This window comes from Equus asinus, unplaced genomic scaffold (assembly GCF_041296235.1).
Source record: "Equus asinus isolate D_3611 breed Donkey unplaced genomic scaffold, EquAss-T2T_v2 contig_193, whole genome shotgun sequence".
Lineage (NCBI taxonomy): Eukaryota > Metazoa > Chordata > Mammalia > Perissodactyla > Equidae > Equus > Equus asinus.
This window is the reverse complement of record NW_027224842.1, coordinates 1,434,495-1,455,748: the sequence shown is the minus strand read 5'-3', so window position 1 is coordinate 1,455,748 and position 21,254 is coordinate 1,434,495. Positions and strand designations below refer to the sequence as shown.

The 21,254-nt window shown below is 41.3% G+C and overlaps 1 pseudogene; it reads right to left on the bottom strand.

The window, feature by feature from the left end:
- Positions 1–11,240: 11,240 nt before the first annotated feature.
- Positions 11,241–21,254, bottom strand: part of LOC139043188 (sodium/hydrogen exchanger 9B2-like) — a 42,061-nt pseudogene continuing 32,047 nt past the window's right edge.

Here is a 21,254-nt window from a genome sequence, read left to right as displayed (position 1 = left end):
TACTTTAATAAACACATATTGATGGAAATGGTTAAAAAAAAAACACCCCACAACACCAGGAAAACCAAGCCAAAAAATTTAACAAGTAAATATTAAAGGGACAAGAGAGACAGAAGCACCAGCCTATGAAGTCTAGAATTTGGATATATGGACCAAAAAAAATCAGGCCACAATTACTTTTTTATTTTTATATTAACTAGAAGGGTAAGTGGCACAAAAGAGTAATGATCTGAATCACTTCTCAGTAAAATGGTAACCCACTGAGCTGCAAAGTCAGGAGATTGGGTTCAAGAACTAGTTTAGCTACGAACCTAACCACTAATCCCCAGGCAGTCTACCCACCCCACACTCTGGTCTTTCAGCTCCTGATCTCCTTGGCTCCTATCATCTTTTTTTCCACCCTATCTCAGCCACACACTCAGAAGGCCACAAATATCAAATGGCCACTCCATCGAGCCCAGCGATGCTACCATGCTCCTCTAGTATTACTATATACTGAATGTTTGTGTCTTCTCAAAATCCTTAGGCTGAAATCCTAACCCCCAACGTGATGGTGTTAGAAGGTGGGGCCTTTGGGAGGTGATTATGTGATGAGGGCAGAGCCCTCACGAATGGGATTAAGGCTCTTATTAAAAGAGACCCTGAGAGCTCCCTTGCCCCTTTTGGCCATCCATGGACCAGGAATTGGGCCCTCAGCAGACAGCAAATAGGCTGGCACCTTGATCTTGGACTTCCTAGCCTTTCGAACTGTGAGAAATAAATTTCTGTTGTTTAGGGGCCAGCCCCAGGGTTGAGTGGTTCGGTTCGTGTGCTCCACTTCAGTGGCCTGGGGTTTGCCAGTTTGGATCCGGGGTGTGGACCTATGATCAGGCCGTGCTGTGGCAGCATCCCACATAGAAGAACTAGAATGACCTACGACTAGCATATACAACTATGTCCTGGGGCTGTGGGGAGGAAAAAAGATAAAAGGAGGAAGACTGGCAACAGATGTTAGCTCAGGACCAATCTTCCTCACCAAAAAAGTATACTTAGAGAAAAAAAAATTCTTAAATTTCTGTTGTTTTATAAGCCTATGGTATTTTTATAACAGCGTCCCAGACTAAGACAAGTATGATTGCCTTCTGTCCTCCCAATGATTATTTTCTACTTTCCCTTTGCCCCTTAAACTGCCTACCCAAACATCCCTAGTCTCCTCTTACTGATCATGCTCATAATTCATTGAGAAAAAGTGAATCAATATCAGGCAGAAACTCTCTCACCTTCTAATCACTGAATCTACCCATCCACCTGCATCTCTACTTATACTCATTACCTTTCTTCCTATTACTGTAAATTTTATGTTCATATTTCTAAGCCAATACTTCATACAAGTTCTTTGGATCCTATTCCTTCTTGTTTCCTCAAAGACTTTACTCCTCTAATATACACATTCTCTGTTATACTATAATTTTTCCCCCTCTCTACTGGATCGTTCCCATCAGCCTTTTTATCCCCATCTTTAAGACCCTAATTTGACCCCACATATTCCTCTGTTACCTCCGTTTCTCAACTCTTCATAGTAAAGTATCTTGAGAAGTCTGTGCTATGTCCATTTCTTCACGTCACGTTTCGTCTTCATTGTGCTTGTCAGAGCACATCACCATATGTTGCCAAAATCCAATGGTCAGATCTCTTTATTTACGTGACTCTTCAGCATGTTTCAATACCATTGGCCATGCTTTGTTGTCTTGGCTTTTAAGTCATCATACTCTTCAGGTTTTCTTCACCAGATACTCCTTCTCCATCTCCTTTGGTTGCTTCTTTTCCTCGGCGTTACCTCTGATCATTGGAATACTCTACAAACACACTTTCTCTAGGTAGTTTTTCCTACATGCTGATGACTCTCAACTTTTATCTTTCGTCCCTTACACAGAACTCGACTCCCAAATTACTTTAGATTTCTAATAAGCACATCAAACTTAAGGTGAGCAAAACAAGAATATACCCCCCCCCACACACACACACACTATTTCTTCCCTAGTCTTTTCCATTTGGTAAAGGGCACAACCATCCACTCAAGCTCAAGATGAAAATCAGGAGCTCCCCTTTTTTTTCTCACCTCTATATTTAAAACATCATCAAGTCTGTAGGCTCTGCCTCCAAATCTATCTCACAGTCATCTACTTCCTACCACTTTAGCCCAAGCTACTGTCCTTCCTTCCTTCCTGGATTACTGCAAGTGTCTTCTGCTACTAATCTGCTCCCCATCCCTATGACCCATTCACCACATGACAGGTGGAACAAACCTTTTCATAAAGTAATCAGATTACTCCCTTCCGAAACACTCTGTACTAGTTTCTCATCACACTTTACATACATTCCAAATGTATACCATGGGTATATTGCCATGGCTGATTCAGAGCACTACCTGATTTCGCCCCTCCCTATCTCTTCATGCTTATCCTGTACCGCTGTCTCTACATTCCAGCTACAGCGGTCTTTATGATGTTCCTTGAAAGAGTCAAGCTCTTTCATACCTTACGGCTTTTGCAATTGAAGTTCCCTTTACCTGAAATCCTCTGGCCCCAAATATTTCTGTGGCTGGCTTTTTTTAAAGATTTTTTAATTTTTTCCTTTTTCTCCCCAAAGCCCCCCGGTACATAGTTGTGTATTCTTCGTTGTGGGTTCTTCTAGTTGTGGCATGTGGGACGCTGCCTCAGCGTGGTCTGATGAGCAGTGCCATGTCCACGCCCAGGATTCGAACTAACGAAACACTGGGCCGCCTGCTGCGGAGTGCGCGAACTTAACCACTCGGCCACGGGGCCAGCCCCTGTGGCTGGCTTTTTTATATCACTGAGGCCAGCACAAATGTCAGCTCCTCAGAGAGGCCTTCCCTAACCAATCAATCTAAAGTAACCCCTCCCCTAGTCTTTCTCACTTCACACGGTTTTACTTCTTCACTGCACTCACCATTATCAACACTTCCTTGTTCATATATTACCTGTTTATTTTCTATCTTTGTTCACCAGAATTTAACCTCCATGAGAACAGGAATCTTACCAGTCTTCCTTACCGTTGTATTCACAACGCTTGGCAAAGCAGTAGATTCCTTAAAAAGATGTGACATATGCCCATCTCTGAGCAAGTCACTCAACTTCTCTGACTCATATTTGTGGGGCTACTATTGCTAGACTTAGCTCTGGGTGTCGGGATTACAAAGGTGAATAAGGCATGGCTCCTTGAGAATCTTATCCATTTATCTCTTCAACAAATATATACTGAATGCATATTTTACTATGTTCCAGGTCCTGTTCAATGTCATTATGTAGTTCCCTCTTCAGTAAAATGGAGTTTTGTTAACTAACTCTATCTCACAGAGTGTATAAACAGGATGAGTATGAAAATTATGCACAAAAAGAGGACTGCTATCAAAATGTTACCTTATATATTACTATCCCTGCACCTGCCTCTTTCTTTTTGTCTGGTAATGGGCAGGAGCTTATGACAAGAGAGAATCAACTGACAGAAACACAAGTATAAATTCTGGTACTCATAGAAAGTAACAAATATGAATAGCATTTCATAGGTTTTCATAATGTGCCAAACGACTAAGACGTTTGGCGCATTAATGTTTTAGATGTGATAGTAATCTGTTAATTTTCTGCATTTGTATTGCACAAATAACAGTTCTATTTACCTCCCTGCGAAAAACCAGGGAGTAGGGTGTGGCCTCCCTCAGTGCCACCGGGCCAATCGCCCTCTCCATCACTGCGTCTGATCTGTCACAGACTACAGGGCACACTTGGAGGGCGTCAGGGGCCTGGCGTGGGCCTGCAGAGCTCTTGGGCGGCCTCCTAAATGATGCGCCTGACACACGGTGCATGTGCAACAGCTGTCCCATCCTCTAAACGCACTGAGCTACAGCGCGGTCCACTGTGAGAAAGCCAACACCGGGAGCGGGGCAGGGTGAAGGAGCACGGAGGAGCGCTCTCCCTGCATCAGCAGCCAATCCTGGGCCACGTCTCCAGTCACAGGCGCGCGTGAAGGCTCCTGTGCAGGTATTCACTATTTGTACAACAGGCTGCGCTGAATAAAATGGATTGTGCGGTCTGGACTGACAGACCCGCTTTTTTCTTACTTGTGAGTACCTGTAAGACGAGAGAGAGGAGGCAGCGAACAGGAGCAGCGATGCGAGGGACGCGAGGGCGTGAAGGACCGAGTCGGGGGAGAGGAGGGGTCCGCGGCTGTGCCCTGCGTCGTGGGGAGAAGACGGGCGCTCCCTCGAATGGAGGGGGAGCGGCGTTCCCGCGGCCGCCGGAAGGGACCAGCGCGGGGGACGAGGCGCTGGTGCCCCGGGGCCTGGAAAGGGGCAGTGTCGAGAAAAATGGACCCTACCTACAATTCCTTTAGCATCCCCCGCCGCCCCAGGAGCGGCCCTGGCACCCAGCAACCGCCGCGGAGACCGCGCGCCGCTCTGGCAGAAGCCGCCAGGAGCGGACCTCTGGGAGGGTCACGGGGCCAGGCTGAAGGCCGCGGGCGCGGCGGGGGCGGCGGGGCGGGGCGGGTGGCGGCGGCGGGGCGGGGGCGGGGCCTGAGCGGGCGGGCCGGCCGGCGGGGCAGGGGGCAGGGGTCGGGGGTCGGGGGTCGGGGGCGGAGCCTGAGGGTGCAGGCCGGTGGGGGCGGGGCGGGGCTGGCGGCGGCGGCGCCTTCCAGTGGCTTGGCGGCCGCCTCGGCTTGCGGAGGCCTGGGTTCCAGGATCACCTGGGACCGCCTGATGTGTTTTCAGTCTTTTCTGACTATTGACCTACTGGGTTATACAAGTCCAGGGACAGAGTTGACGTCACAGAGCCCGTTAGCCAAAAAACAGCGCCAGGGGCTGCACGTGCCAGAAGTAATTTATCAAAACTCAGATCGTATTTCCCCTTAAATCAGCTTAAGTATAGTGCAATCGTAAAAGGGCATAGTCTGTGGGGTCATGACCGTCAGGGTTCAAAGTTCAGCGCTGCCACTTTTTAGCTATGGGACCACCGGCAATTACATGATCTCTTTGAGCTTCGGTTTTCTCACTGTAAAGGATGTGGTGGTGAGAATAAATGAATTGATACCTGGCAAGTGTCTGGAATAGGGCTTGGTACAAAGTAAACACAATATCCTGTTATCAGTATAGAACCTTTGGCTTTTCCCCCCTCACAAAATAACCTTCATAGGAAACAAATGAAAGCAGAACTGCTCTGGTTGAAGGTGGGCCCAGAAGCCTTGATTTCTCAATCCCAAAGGTTGTCTATAAGGTTCCTCTAATGGAATCTCCAAGCTTCCTAAAATATAGACAAAAACAACTATTATGGGAGAATATCCAAACTTCTTAGAAGGACAAACTGCTCTTTTGTATCTAATTTTTCTTGTGATAATCCGAACTTTTCCTCCTGCAGACAGTACTCCTTTTTGCCTCTGTGTTTTTTCTAGTTTGTCTATCGGCAGTGTTCTCTTTCTCCTTTTCCTATTTATCACTTAAGATCTGATTCAGATTACAACTCTTTCTTGGGTGACAATGAGAAATTCTCTTTTCATTGTAACCCCCTCCCACCTTCAGCATGGTGTAGACATCTCAGCAAAGATGGAAAGTTATTTTCCTCCTTGTTTTAGAAGAGTAGACAAAGTCTTTTGTGCTTATAGGGTTAAACGCTTTGTTCTCATGGTAGGGAAAGGGAAAGCAGGTAGATCCCCAAGGATACTGGGAGGAAGGACCTTTGAGAGAAGTCCGATGACCTCCAGGGCACGGCTCTGTGCCTCAGATGCAGTGGACTGCTGGAGGTGAAGTGCTTCCGGGTCCATCTAAAGAAGTGAAGGGCACATCAACAAATGGCGTTTTGGAATTCTCACCAGGTCAGAGGGCTCAGGCCAGATTTGAGTTAGTCAACTAACACTTGTGATGTTACTTGCTCCCAAAATGGCATGAAGCAATTCCCACCTGCTACGGAGAACTACAGAAATTATTCATATAGAAATACGTTCAGAAATGTTTAAAAAATAATGTCCTTCATTTATTTAAGGACAATGTGATGAACATCTAATAATGGATTAAACAACATCTAAAGAAACATCTGATATTTTTTCTCGTAAAAAATTAACAGCAACTTAAAAATAATTAAATTGTTTATATTAGCATCAATGCCACTGAAAGCAAACAACTTCTGAGGAACAAGGAGAACCTTATTCATGACAGCAGTTTTCAATAAATTTAATATGATGAAAATAGTTTTATTTTTAAAGATTGGCACCTGAGCTAACAACTGTTGCCGATCTTTTTTTTTTTTTCCCCCTGCTTTATCTCCCCAAATCCCCCCTGGTACATAGGTGTATATCTTAGTTGCAGGTCCTTCTAGTTGTGGAGTTTGAGACGCCGTCTCAATGTGGCCTGACGAGCAGTGCCATGTCTGCGCCCAGGATCCAAACCAGCGAAACCCTGGGCCACCGCAGCAGAGCACGCAAACTTAACCACTCAGCCACGGGGCCGGCCCCAAAAATAGTTTTTAAAATATCTTCTATATAAATGGTTCTGTACTTCTGAAAGCACTTCAATAAAAATAGAAATTTGGCTAATGATATATTTGGTATGAATTAAGTGCCAATCTTCTCTTCCAGTCTTACCTCTCACTAATTCTATCAACCTTAAGTGTCAATCATTTACTATATCCTAAGCTTTACTGTTTTTAAACTTTGCTAATATACTGGCCCTCCACCTACTTAATCCTTTCTTCACCTTACTCCCTAATATTAACCCACCAATGCAAACCATAGCCACCCTTGAAGGTCCAATTCAAGTGTCATCTCCTTTAAGAAGTTCCCCTCACTCAGACTCTGAATCCTTCCTTTGGATTACAGCTATTTGTACATATTTTATTTTCTTGTAAGGTTCTTGGAGGCAAGTATCATGTCTCATTCATATTTGTATTCCCCACAGGGTCAATCTCCCAACTAGAATACAAGTTCCACCACACAGAGCCCTTGACTATCATGTTCATCACTGTATTCCCCAGCAACCATAATGCCTGGCACATAGTAGGCATGTTATGAGAATATTTCGAGTGAGTGAATGAATGGATTTTAAAACATAAGCTCCATGAAGGCAGGGATTTGTCTGTTTTATTCATTGCAAAGTGAATATTTGAATATTACCAGGTGAATAAATGATTTTTTTGGAAAGCTTAGCATTCATTATAGACAACAAAAATTCTTCAATCTATATATCTTCACGGAACTCAAATATAAAGTATTTATGTTACCTTTCACCCAACTAATTCAGTGGATGATATATCTTTCTGAAAATAAGACACCTCCCAAAACTGTAAGAGCAAAATTTAAAAGAATCATAAAATGGGTGTTTACATTAAGAGTAGTTTCAGTTTTCTTCTTTGCACTTTTCTGTGTTCTAAATTTTCTGCAATGGAAATATATTATTTTGTAATCAGAAAAAATAATATTATTTTTAAAGAATGTAATGGATGAGATCATTTGCAAATCTATGGCTGAGGAAATTTTGAGGACACTCAAATCTCATCAGGGTTATTTGGAGTTAATACTTAAAGAGCTGAAACTTAGTCTGCTTAAAAAAAAAAAGAGCTTCTCAGAGGGAAGATGGATGACACCAGCCCTAGGAGAAAAGGGCACTGAAGAACAAGAATTTATTCTGTTTATCTAGCACCATCCTTGGAACTCTGACACCCCTGCTGTGGACTGAATTGTGTCGCAGCAAATTCTAACCTCCAGTGTGATGGTATTTAGAGGTAGGGCCTTTGGGAGGTGACTAGGTTTAGACGAGTCTTGAGGGTGGGGCTCTCATGATGGGATTAGTGTCTTATAAGAAGAGACCAGAGAGGCTGCACACTCTGCCCCAAACCCCTCTATTTCCCCACCATGTGAGGACACAGGGAGAGGAGGCTATCGGCAAGCCAGGAAGAGAGCCCTCATCAGAGCTTAATCGTGCTGGCACCCTCCTGTTGGACTTCAAGTGTCTAGAACTGTGAGAAAGTCAACGTCTGCTGTTTAAGCCCCTCCGTCTATGGTGTTTTGCTGTAGTAGCCCGCGCTGACTGAGACAGATGAAGCAGTCTAAGATCTGAACTCTTAAGTGGCAAGGAGTTTTCTGATACTGGAAGAGGATCTCCTGATTTGGTCAACAAACATTTATTAAATGCCTACTGTGTTCCATGCCCTGTGCAAAGTGCTGAGGATTCAAAGATGACCAAGGCAAGGCTCCCACCCCTAAGGGGCTGATTTAATAGGAGACAAACCTGTAAAAAAAAAAAAAAAACTGAAAAAAGGTTCTAAGTCCTCTGACAGAAGTGTGTGTAGGGTACATACAGCCTTCTTTCAGGCACCCAGAGGTTAAAGTAACCCTTTCTATCTGTGGTTGGGGTGGAGTAAATTAGCTTGGTGGGAGTCAACACTCTGTATCAAGTTAACTCTGAGTTCACCAACCAAGTCAAGAGCTGTGACTTAGGATGTGGTGATGAACCTGAGACTTCACACGGTGAGCCCTGCAGAGGCCAGTACTGGACAGAGTCACAGAGATTTAGACAGTGGCCATCCACCGAGGAGAGGGAGGAAAGAGCTTGCTGCCTGCTGTGCAAAATGGAACACGCTATCGGCAGGGGCTTAGTGGGCTCTTCAACTATTTCTTCACACTGAAGTTCCATTTCTGATACTTCTTTGGGGACTTGGATATTTATAATAACATTCTCATTTACTTATACTAACTGTACTTTGTATAAGTTAGTAAGTATTCAAAGCCTGGTACTTAAACTACTGGTGAAGGTGGGAACGAGCGCTAACTGCTGCGCCCTTCGGTCTCACGTGCCCTTTGCTGTCCAGGTCCTCATCGTCCCCCATGTCCCAGCCGAGGCCACCCCCTGGATTAGCTGGGGGCTCCTGCTGCAAGCTCCCTAGCACTCCTGTACTTCTTGCCTCACAGCACTTATCACACCATTCTTCAATCTCTTGTTTAATTGTCTCTCTCTTCTATCAGACTGTCAGATCCTTAAGGACACGAACAATATTAGTCTTAATAATGTGCCTGGGTCACCAAAGCCCTTTAGTAAGTATTTGTTGAATGGATCTAGTTTCAGAGTCTGTGAAAGTGGAGGACCAGATGAGCATTCGGTTTATGGTACCACCAAGGGGCACCTAACCAACGAAGTGCAGTTTGAAACATCTGTCTGAACTTCGGCATGAATTAACCCAGTCCAAACTGACAGCACAAACACTAAGGGAATATATTACCATGGAGTAACCAGTGTCAGGCTGACATAAAAATTAAGCCTGTTAAGGCTTCATATTGTGTTAGCTTAATAAGAATTAAGCTAGTTTTGGACAGGGGTGAAAGTCATGGTGGCAGTGGCTGGAATGGTAGTCTAATGACGAGAGGAGTGGACAGGCTATATGCAGATCAGCTTGGTGGGATCAGAAGATTCTAATTCATTCATTTAATACGTATTTAATATCTCCTTCAAGATTAGCTTCAACTTCAAGTTCTAGATTAAAGAGTTTAGATGGGAAGTGATAAGTAATAAACGCTGCAGGTATACAGCATGATAAAAGGTGTAAACTGTATTTAAACATGATTATTCTAGCAACTAGGCAGGAGTTGACCTAGACTAAAGAGAAACTTACGGGTGATACACAAAAGCCAAGATGGTCTGTTGAATAAGTGGGATAAAATACGACCTATGCAGATAAGCCTTTCTTCTAATATCATCTCTGTTGTCATGTCACAACGTCTGAAATTCCTGCCACAGAAGTCAGTTTTTTGGTCAAAGGTACTATCTTTAGAAAGCCCTTGTTAACATGCAAGAACATGCTACTAAGTGATGGTAACACCCAATACAATGGTACCTCTGACTCCCAAATCTGATCTTTCCATCTTCATAGGAATGTGAATGTTTATTGACAGACACTTCTCAGCTTCCTCATAGCTGGGTGTGGTTATCACCAATAGAAGGTAAGAGAAGAGATGTGTCTAACTTCCTCACAACTTTCTTAAAAATAAATTGCTTGCCTTGGACTTTCTTTTTTCCTTCTTCCTGAAGGCTAGAAAAGAGACATGGGAGAGATCTACTTCCAACCTGTGTCCTAAGCTAGGGCGTGGCGGAACATCAAGACAGAAGGACACAAATCGGGGCTGGCCTGGTGACGCAGCGGTTAAGTTCGCACATTCCACTTTGGCGGCCCCAGGGTTCGCTGGTTCGGATCCTGGGTGCGGACATGGCACCACTTGGCAAGCCATGCTGTGGCAGGCGTCCCACATATAAAGTAGAGGAAGATGGGCACAGATGTTAGCTCAGGGCCAGCCTTCCTCAGCAAAAAGAGTAGGATTGGCAGCAGATGTTAGCTAATCTTCCTCCGAAAAAAAAAAGGACACAAATCTCAGTAGACCTCATGAGCAGAGTAACCCTGTCAGCATCGACCAGGCAGCCAGTTTCATGAGAGGTAAATAAATTTCCATTTTCTTTTAAGTACTGTATTTCTTGTTTCTTCATTATAGCAGCTTAACTTACCCTGATTAATATGATATTCTTGAGAGTGGCATAGATTTGAAAATTGGCTCTCTGTCACCTAGAGAACAGGAAGAGCCTGAAGACGTGGGTCACAAGAAACAACTAAGAAAGGGCTAGACCAGGGCACGTCTTAGCGGGAGGCAAACTCAGAGGGGCCACTGAAGTGGGGGACTCTGTGGAGCCAGGCAGGAAGTTGAATGAGGGCTTTTGTCATCCAAATAGGTGCAAGAGGAAGAGCCAATGAAGATACTTTGTGTACATAAAAATTTTGGTGGGGCCAATCAGTTACAATACTTCACAGAAAGGTAGTAAGAGGGGCAGAAATGGAGAAGAGGCAGATTAACAGGGAAAGCGAGGGGAGAAACTGATGAGAGATTACAATGTATTTAAAAAGAAAAGAGGATCCAAAAACAACTCAAGGCATGAGAGGCTAGGTGGCCACGCATCATAAAACTGTGGCGGCAACAGTCACTCAGAGCGAGCTGTTGGCCAGCAGAACGCCACACCGAACTCGGTCTTTCCCCTGTTAATCTGATATCGTGGTAGTACATTAAAGAGTATTTCTCCCCACACAGATTAAGATAATGATGGAGTGTTTGAAGCAAAAAGAAGAAGATAGAGAAATCAGGCTAGAAATGTAGAACATTACCACCTACATGGAAAGGGTAATGGCTGAAAATGCTGTTTAAAGAAATAACCACACTTTAAGTTCTGTTACATTTTAAGCTTAAATATTATATATTTCAATATCTATCTTGATAAAAGCAGCCTCTGGTACAGCTTTCTAATCATATATTTAGCATTCTCTCTTTTCACCTCTAAACTTCTTCAGAGGGCTCTCCTCGAACTTCTCCATCATTATTTTGATGTGCAGCTTTCTGGAGAAGCCTGGGGCCCAGCAAACCAATGAGGAGACTTCCAATTGGGGCTGTGATGAGGATGGACAAAAATGCCACTGTCAACACATCCATTCCATATTCTTCTAATTGTTTCTCTCCATGTGACCTTGCTGTGTCCAAGGCCACGGATCCTATTGCAGCCTGTAAAAGTTTAATGGTAAAGTTGGACACAGGCATATAAGACAGGCACATAGAAAAAAGGTGAATTATTTTATCATTTGCAAAAACAAACTGCTTGTTCTTTTGTTCAACTAAGAAAGTTCTTTCTTTCAAAGTGTACTGCAATTGGTTTTGGTATTCTGAAAATTCTCCTGCCCTGGCATGGGGAAGGGATGGTGATTCATATGTACTTAGTTGCAGAAGGCAGGGTTACAAAAATATCAGGCAAATATATTTCAAAACACAAGGTAAATACAGCCTCATGATATAATTGACTATAAGACGATTCTGTATACTAAATTCCTTATGAGTAAAGAAAGTCACTGGTCATCTCACTCTTTTATCTTCAGGAATCTGGAATTAAAAAAGAACAAGATGAAAAAGTGCAGTGAGCCCTGTGGCCGAGTGGTTAAGTTTGCATATTCCACTTCAGCGGCTGAGAGTTTTGCTAGTTTGGGGGTGGACATGGTACCGCTCATCAGGCCATGCTGAGGCGGCGTCCCACATAGCGCAACCAGTGGCACTCACAACTAGAATGCACAACTGTGTACTGAGGGGCTTTGGGGAGAAGAAGAAGAAGAAAAAAGAAGATTGGCAGCAGATGTTAGCTCAGATACCAATCTTTTAAAAAAAGTGTAGTGATACTTACTGGAAGATGGCAAAGTTTTAAATGAAAAAACATAAGAATATGTATTGCTATAGAGCTAAACTAATTGTTAAACATAAAGAAACCTGAAAGTGGTAGGCACTGTCAAAACTTGAAGGTAATCTTATTAGGTATTTGGTGAACTCTTTGCCTTAGGTCTTGGTGAAATGTTTTATTTAAAATTTGTCTACTGGGAAGTATTATGAAAACCTTCATTTTCTTTTAGAGGCAAAATGCCATATTAGTGCACTTGGGAAAATAATATATTAATCAATCTGGTTATTCCCTTATTCCACAAAACACAACAATGTTGTCCTCTAGGACAATGAATCAGAAGAGAGAATGCTGGTGTGGATGAGACACAATGGCAGAGACTACTAATTGCCCACAAATATCTGAATGCCCCTTTTCCCTTCTAAACTAGAACTCCTGAGTGTTAGCTGGTCACATTGCTGTCCAAACCAAGACTTTTTTTCATCCTTCTTTGCAACTAGATGAAGCTATATATCTAAGTTCTGGCCACTGAGAGGTGAGCAGAAGTGATAAATGCTACTTTTGGATTGTTCCCTGAAGAGAAATGGACACTTGCACATCATTCTTTTTCCCCTTCCCCCTGATGAGAAATGGTGAACTGATGGAAGGCACATGCTGAGGACAGTGTCACCCTGCCAGCTCTGGAGTGTCCATGCTGGACTGCTGGTGGGAGAGAAGGAAAAATCTATCTCACTTAGTCCCTGTATGTGAGGGCTCTTTGTTATTTCAGGTTCCTTGTACCATAACTAATTCAACATTTCAAGAATTCTTGGCAAGAACTGCACTCATTACAATGTATATTTCTCTTTCAGTTCTCCGTTGTGTGTGTATGTTTTGAGGTTTGTAGGTATGCTGATTTAAAATATATTGTGATTTAAAATATATTTCTTACAGCAGGTCATGGACCAAAAAGTTTGAAGAACACTAATATGGAAAAAAACATACAAGAAAGTCTTGTTTCTTAGGCAGTGGCAAAAGAAGAAAAAAGAAAATTCCATACAATACTTGCTTCACAGTACATACATTATTCACCACATCCAAGATAATTTCTCCTTATTATAAATTTGCTTTGACAGCAGGAAAGTGCTGTCTTTCAAATTTTAACCTTTAGAAACAAATCTTTCAAACCAAAGCTACTAGAGTAATTATTTTGATAGTTACCTAATAAAGTTACCAGAAGTAGTGTAGAAGCTGGAGACACTGAGGGAGAAACTATTCCACTTATTGTACCATATAAACCTCACAGTATTCTTAGCCATTATGTCCCAGACATCTTTCAAAGTCTGATGAAAAAAAAACTTCTCTGGGATAATGCCCAAACCTATAGCCACACCAAATCTGGCATATAGTTACAGAGCATACACAACCCTCAAAGTTTCCTAAATTAAAAATATCTGATTTTCATCTCATGAAATAGAAATTTACATATTTAAATAATTGCAAAATAATCAAGGATGCAACAGTTAAATCTTGTTTGCTATAATTAGTCTGAAAATATACAATACAATCAGGGCTATTTGCAACAAATGATAATCTATACAGTTCTAATTTAATTAGCAATTATAGGTATTCTACCAAATGCATGGTCAATAATTTCAAGCACCTGTTAGTGCCTTGTTAGAGTGCACAAATTTTGGGTCATGTGATTGAGACAACTGACAGGAAGTACAGCTAGTTTGAAAAATTTAATATTAACTAATAATCTAGGAAATCAATAAAGCATTTTCTGAGTTGTTTCTCAATAAATCTTTCTCCATTATATATAAAGACCGAGGTTGAGCATAACTGATCATCAATCATATTGACAGTGAAGTATTTCCAAACACTAACATGGGCCGCGCTATTTCTGTTTCACTCTCTTCTTAGAAGACATCAAAACGAAAAATCTCTAGGTGATTCAGAGAGCTCTGACTGATGAAAATTCAAACTCTTCCCTCCCTCTACTACTGCTTTCTAGTAACATAGGGATTTATTGGATTTTCAGTTGTACCCTGGAGATCTAAAGAAATTTAAATGAGCCATCATATTAAAGGAATCAGCATACCAAAAATAAAACTTTTAGAGTAGATTAGTAAAAATTCTTTTCATAAATCAAACTTTAGTTACTTTTGTTCACCAAATTTGGACAAGCCCTCTTATTCAAAATTTTAAGGGATCATATTGAAATAGGAGTTAAGATCCATCATTACCTGGACTGTGGCCTTTGGAAGCCATGCAAATGAAATAAATATCTTTTCCTTTATGTTAAAACCAGCAAAACACACCATCAGAAATGTAGTCAAAATTCGTATCAGTACTGCAATACCCAGGGTGGCAACACAAAGGCCTGTAAGAAATACTCAATTTTTAGACATAACGAAATACTGGGGAAGAAATGGAATCTCCTGATTATTGATTCAAAATTCTATCAACAGAAATAATCTAAAAACATTAAAAAATTAAAAAGACAAAAATGATTAGGCATAATTTGTCAAAACATCAATATTAAGGATCAATCAGACCATTTGTTTAAAAGAAGGTATTTGCCCTAAATTAAAGCCAGAAATTAACTAAATATATTTGAATTTCCACAAAGGAGATTTGAATGTTATTTATCTTATGCTTTATAGCAAGAACCACACTTTTTCCCATGTGTTTATTTAACAAGAATTTATTAAACTATAACTACGCATAACAGAATTTGGACTAGGTTCTGATACCCAAACACGCATAACGTACAGACTTTGCCTCCATGAACTCCAAAGTCAGAGGAAGACAGAAACATAAAGAACCAAAAGGTGAGTGCAGTGTAAATATACCGGTAAGAGGGCGCAGAAGAGAAAAAACTTAATATTTTCATCAAAGTGGTTGAGAATTCTTTACAGACGATAAGACCAGAGGTGATATTCAAAATATTTATCAGCAAGTATGGAGGCAATCAGGCAGTCAGAAGAGAGCTGGCTGGGCACTGACCAGTCAGAATAGACACTGGCTTCTACACCTGTTTCCCCATACTGGTGTGTGCACTGACTGCCCATCACCCTGGCTGATGTGTACAGCTACTTCGTTCAGTCCTTCAGAATCCTTTGCTGATAAAGGTAAGTTCATTCTGATTTGCAAAATAAGAGATTGTGACTAGGGCAAGGCAAGCTACCGGACCTGAGAAAGGCAAAGCTAAGGTGAGTACTAGGTAATAGGGTGGTTTTTGAAAAAGTAACATTTGTTGAGTTCTTGCTCTGTGCTAGGTTCTGTATTAAGCTTTAAATGCATCTCTTTACTTAATCTTTACAACCTGTGGAGTAATTATTCTCACTTTACAGTTGAAAAAAAATGAAGATCAGAAAGGATAAATAACTTTCTCAAGTTCAAGAGGCTGGTAAAACACCAGACAGACATTGCTTGATGCTCTATTGTGAATCTGCAACATGGTTTCTTTATGAAAAGGTTCTGTGGCTCTTTATTGGAGGGTATTTTTCCCAGCGTGGTAGATTTTCAAAAGTATTTGTTGCCTTAAGTACAAGATACAAAAGGGACGATCCCATTCCCAGGAGGGAGCAGTCTGGGGAGGATGATGAGGAAGCCTTGGACACACTGAGCCTCAAGTTTTGTGGGATTTACAAGTGGTGATGTCCAAGCAGCAACTGGCTATGTTGAATTCGAGATAAAGATTTTGCAATTACATAGTTTATAATCGAAGCCACTGAGTGTAGCTGAGCTCAGAGAAATGATACCCAGCGTGAAGTGTAGAAATCTTTTGAAAGAACTTGGAGGAAGAGCAGCACTTAAGCCATATATAGTGTAAAGGAAGACTCAGAGGGCACTGGAAAATGTAAAAATTCAACGTAAAAAGTGTTGTAAAGAGGTCAATAGCGTCCAATGCTGCTGAGAGATCAAGTCAAGTCAAGACTAACACGTATTTCGTGTATCCAGCAATACGACCGTGGTGAGGGCGGGGCTGGTTGTGGAATGGGGCAGAAGCTGGGCTGAAATGTTCTGAGGGAGGGCATGAGAGTTGAAATGGAAAAGGGGGACACAGTTACCTCTTTAGAAAAGTTTGAAAAGAGGAAGAGAGAGAGAGAGTGGTAGGTGAGGGGGGAAGTGAAATGAAGAAGGGATATATATATATATGTATATATATTTATTCAAATTTTGACTGTGGTAAAATACACGTAAAATTTACCATCTTAACAATTTTTAAGTGTACAGTTCAGCAGCATTAAGTTAAACACTCACATTTTTGTGCAACCAATCTCCAGAACATTTTCATCTTGCAAAGCTGAAACTCTACACCCATTAAACAGCAAGTCCCCATTTCCCCGCCTAAACCCTGGCAGCCACCGCTCTCCTTTCTGTCCTTATGAATTTGACTCCTCTGGATGCCTCACAGGAGTGGGATCATGCGGGATTTGTCTTTCTGTAACTGGCTTATCTTACCCAGTGTAATGTCCTCAGGTTCATCTATGTTGTCACATGCGTCAGAATAGAAAGATACTATTTTAAGATAGGAGAGATTAAAATCTGTTTCAATTCTGCAGAAGAGAAAGCTGTGACAAGGATATCTGAAGATGTGTCAGAAAAAGGGGAGACTCTGTGTGAGATCTAGAAGGAGGTGGCAGGGATGGGATCCCTAGTATGGACGGAATAATACTGTGATGCAAGAAAAGAAGGAAATAATGAGTACAGGTCTTTCTTGATGTACGATGGGGTTACATCCTGATAAACCAATCATAAGTTGAAAGTCAACTTTAAGTCAAAATATTGTAAGTCAAAAATACACTTTGGGCTGGCCTGGTGGCATAGTGGTTAAGTTCGCACCTGCCGCTTCAGCAGCCCAGGGTTCCCAGGCTTGGATCCCAGGTGTGGACCTAGCACCGCTCTCAAGTCATGCCGTGGCGGTATCCCACATACAAATTAGAAGAAGACTGGCACAGGTGTTAGCTCAGCAACAATCTTCCTCAAGCAAAAAGAGGAAGATTGGCAACAGATGTTAGCTCAGGGCCAATCTTCCTCACCAAAAGAAAGAAAGAAAGAAAGAAAAAGAAAAAAATGCATTTAATACACCTAACCTACCAAATATCATACCTTAGCCTAGCCTACCTTAAATGTACTAGGAACACTTACATTAGCCTACAGTTAGGCAATCATCCAATACAAAGCCTATTTGATAATAAAATGTTCACTATCTTATGTAATTTCTTGACTACTTACTGAAACTGAGAAACAGAAAGGGTAGAAGTGTATGGGTCGTTTGCCCTCATGATCCTGTGGTGATTAGAGCTGCAGCTCACTGGCGGCTGCCCAGCATCTCGAGAAAGGATCATATGGCATATCGCTAGCCGGGGAAAAGATCAAAATTCAAAATTCGAAGTATGGTTTCTAATGACTGCATATCACTTTCATACCATGGTAAAGTCAAAAAATCCTAAGTCAAACCATCGTCAGTCGGGGACCATCTGTATACGTGTACAAATTAATTTTTGAGTATGGTACTAAAAGTCAACAGTTTTAATATGATGGCTTTTGAATGTATGAATGAATAAAAGAATGAATGAACAAACATTTCTATCCCATGGATACATATTATAGAACTGCCTAATTATCTTTAAAATTCTGGCCCTTGATCAGGACAAGCCTAGATGAACATTCTTATCGTTGGAAAAAAATTTTAAGGCCTGCATTTTCTTGATAGTAGTTAAGAGCGACACTTTTCTTTACAAGCAACAATATTTAAGGCATAAAATTTACTGTCTTAGATTGACAAACATTCTTTTCTAACCAACTGCTTAAAAGATCAGTATTAACTTTTTATATAATTGTGACAATGGGAACCACCAAATATAAACCTACTACAGATACTACAACTGAATATAAAAAGTTGATTTTAGCAAAAACACTACTTTGAAATTCTCACCCACAGTTTCTGGTCTGAGAGATGCAATAGATACCTCTGCTCCAATCAGTCCAAAGAGAAGGGGCTGGAAGATATCCCAGGCCACTGCAATAATCTTTTCAACCTCTGCCTAAAAGAAACACACATACACATACAGGGATTTTTATTATGTGAAGTTAGAAGATCTAAGAATTTTACTAATTTGAAATCTGAGTCAATTTGACCTGAGATAGGCTTTATCTATGTGGCATCTATAAATAAGAAGGTAGCTAGAATACAGCAAAAAATTGCATAAAGATACTTCTAACAGTTAAGGTATTACATAAGGTGCGTTGGTGTTGGTTTGCAAAAGGATGTTAACTATAAAGAATCTCATCAAGTCATCTCAGGAGGACTTCGACTTCTGAATACATGATGTGTGTGTCCATAATACTTAGTATTACTTTATAGTTAATTTTCACTCAACAATATGATTAAAAGATCTTGTAATATTTATACATATATCTAGAAATGCACCTTATTGCTGCATAATAATGTATGATATGGAAGTACCATAGTTTATTCAACCATTTCTTTATTAATAGACCTTTAAGTTGTTTCCAATTTTATTTTATTATAAAAGAATACTGTTTATGACTATCTCAAATCATGCACAAAAATAAAATTCCGGTATAGTGAAGTGCTGTGCCAGTTATTAACTTACTGCCCCTCGGCTCCAAATCCTCCTTTCAATTGTTGCTCTGCAGAAGATGGAGCCAGGGGCTGGCCCAGTGGCCGAGTAGTTAAGTTCGCGCGCTCTGCTTTGGCGGCCGCGGGTTTCGCCAGTTCGATTTCTGGATGTGGACGTGGCGCTGCTCAACAAGCCATGCTGGGGTGGCATCCCGCATGCCACAACTGGAAGGACCCACAACTAAAAACACACAACTATGTACCGGGGGGCTTGGGAAAAATAAAATCTCAAAAAATGGAGCTGGACCCTTTTAAGTCTTTCCCCTTTGCTAGCTGGACCATATTAAATTTTGCCACTAGAGGGCGCCCAAGAGCTACTCCAAGAGGAAGGCGCTCGTCTGGTTCGGTGGCTCCTCCTAGCAGGATGCTTCCGCACCGGGTCCTGCGGCCCGGGTGGCTTCTCCAGAGCCAGGCTCCTAGGGTGTATGGCGGCCAGCAACACTCAGCGGTCAGCAGCTGCCCCCAGCCTCCTCCTCGGGTGATTTCATAGCCAACTGCCCTGGGCAACATACCACCCCATACACCTTTAGAGGGTAGATTTCCAGCAACTTCTGCAGGCAGGGTACCATGGTGACTTCTCTGCCATCCAGTGAACCAAGGCTCTAACAAGGCTTGGGTTCTCAGCCCTGGGTGCCAAAGTAGGTGGGGTGGGGTGGGGAGGTGGAAGCGGATGCTGCATCTCAGCCCTAGGGGTTTATAGCTGCTATTCCTATATTCTTTAGGGGCCTCTTTACATCTTACAAGACAATCCCCAGTATGGTTAATAATAAGCTTTCCCTATTCCAGTTACTATATGGTTTCTTATTCCTTCTAAGACCCTAATTGATATAAGTACTAACTTTATAACACACAATACAAAAACCCTTGGAAAAGATTGACATAATTGACTAGAATAAAACGAAAATATTTTGTGGCAAAAGAAACCATAAAAAAGGATAGGTGACAAACCAGGGGAAAATATCTGTACTATGTGTAACAGAATAAGGAGCAATATCCAATCAATAAGAAACAGACATAGAACCTAATCGAAAAATGGGCAAGGCATACGCACAAGTAATTTGTACCAGAAGAAACACAAGGGCCAAAAAACATGAGATACTAAAACTCAGTAATCAGAGAAACACAAATTAAAATGATATACCATATATTTTTTTGGGGGGGGAAGCCATCATATTGGAAAAAAACACTAAAAAGTTTTAATAATGTCTAGTATTTATAAGACTGTAAGGAAACTCAGCAATTGGTAGGAGAGCAAATTGATAATGCTTTTTTTGTAGGGCAATTTAGCAGTACCCTTAACAGTGTCTAAGAATTTACATTTAACAGATTTTTTCAATCAACTAATAAGAATCTATGTTTTTGAACGACATTTTAACATTTTTTTACCATTTTTACACATCTAAGGATCTATACTTTCATTTACGTACTCAGCAGTTTGACAAAGGAGGATTACCTCGTTTCCCTATTTTCTTAATTTTTGTTATTTCTGGTATGTTTATTAAGGTGAAGATTCTATTTCCTCTTAGTTTATAAATGTTTAAAGACACCGTATATGAGGGGTTGGTTGATTTATTTATATAGTTCTATTCCTATATCATTATAAAGTTATGTTTTCACATCGTAAGGAATCAGATCATGACTGAGGTTCAAATTCTGCCACACACCAACTGCAAGCCACTCGCCTCTCAGCACCTAATTTTCCTCATTTGTAAAATGAGAGGTTTACATTAGATAACGTCCAAGATCCTTTATCACTTAATGACAGTGAATCGTCTGCCAAACTAAGGTCCAGATGCCACCCTTCTACATATCTTTAAATTTTACTTTTTAATTTAGTTTTTAGAGTATATCATAGCTAAAGTTCAGACTTTAGCTGATATCCATAGTTGTAAAGAACAAAAATCAACTCTATTAATTTTAGGTTACTTAGCCTTCTGTTGCCATGACTAATGGCTTAACAGAAGTCCTCGAAAGTATTTCATGTACTGAGAACTCCAATGAAAGCAGAGGCATATTGAGTTTTCTCTATCAAATTGTTTTTATTTCTAAACTTGGACAAAGGCCACAATTTGGTTTTTTTTTTTTTTCTCGCTGAGGAAGATTCGCCCTGAGCCAACATCAGTTGCCAGTCTTCCTCTATTTTGTATGTGAGCTGCTGTCACAGCATGGCCACTGATAGACAAGTGGTGTACATCTGCGCCTGGGAACTGAACCCAGACCACCAAAGCGGAGCATGCTGAACTTAATCACTAGACCACCAGGGCTGGCCCCACGATTTGGTTTTTGATTGTAATACTGTAGACTAATTTAATATCAGACATGGCCCTATATATTGTAAAACTTAAAGATGAGAGAGAAGCCACAATGTACCTTCTTGTGGGTTTTTTT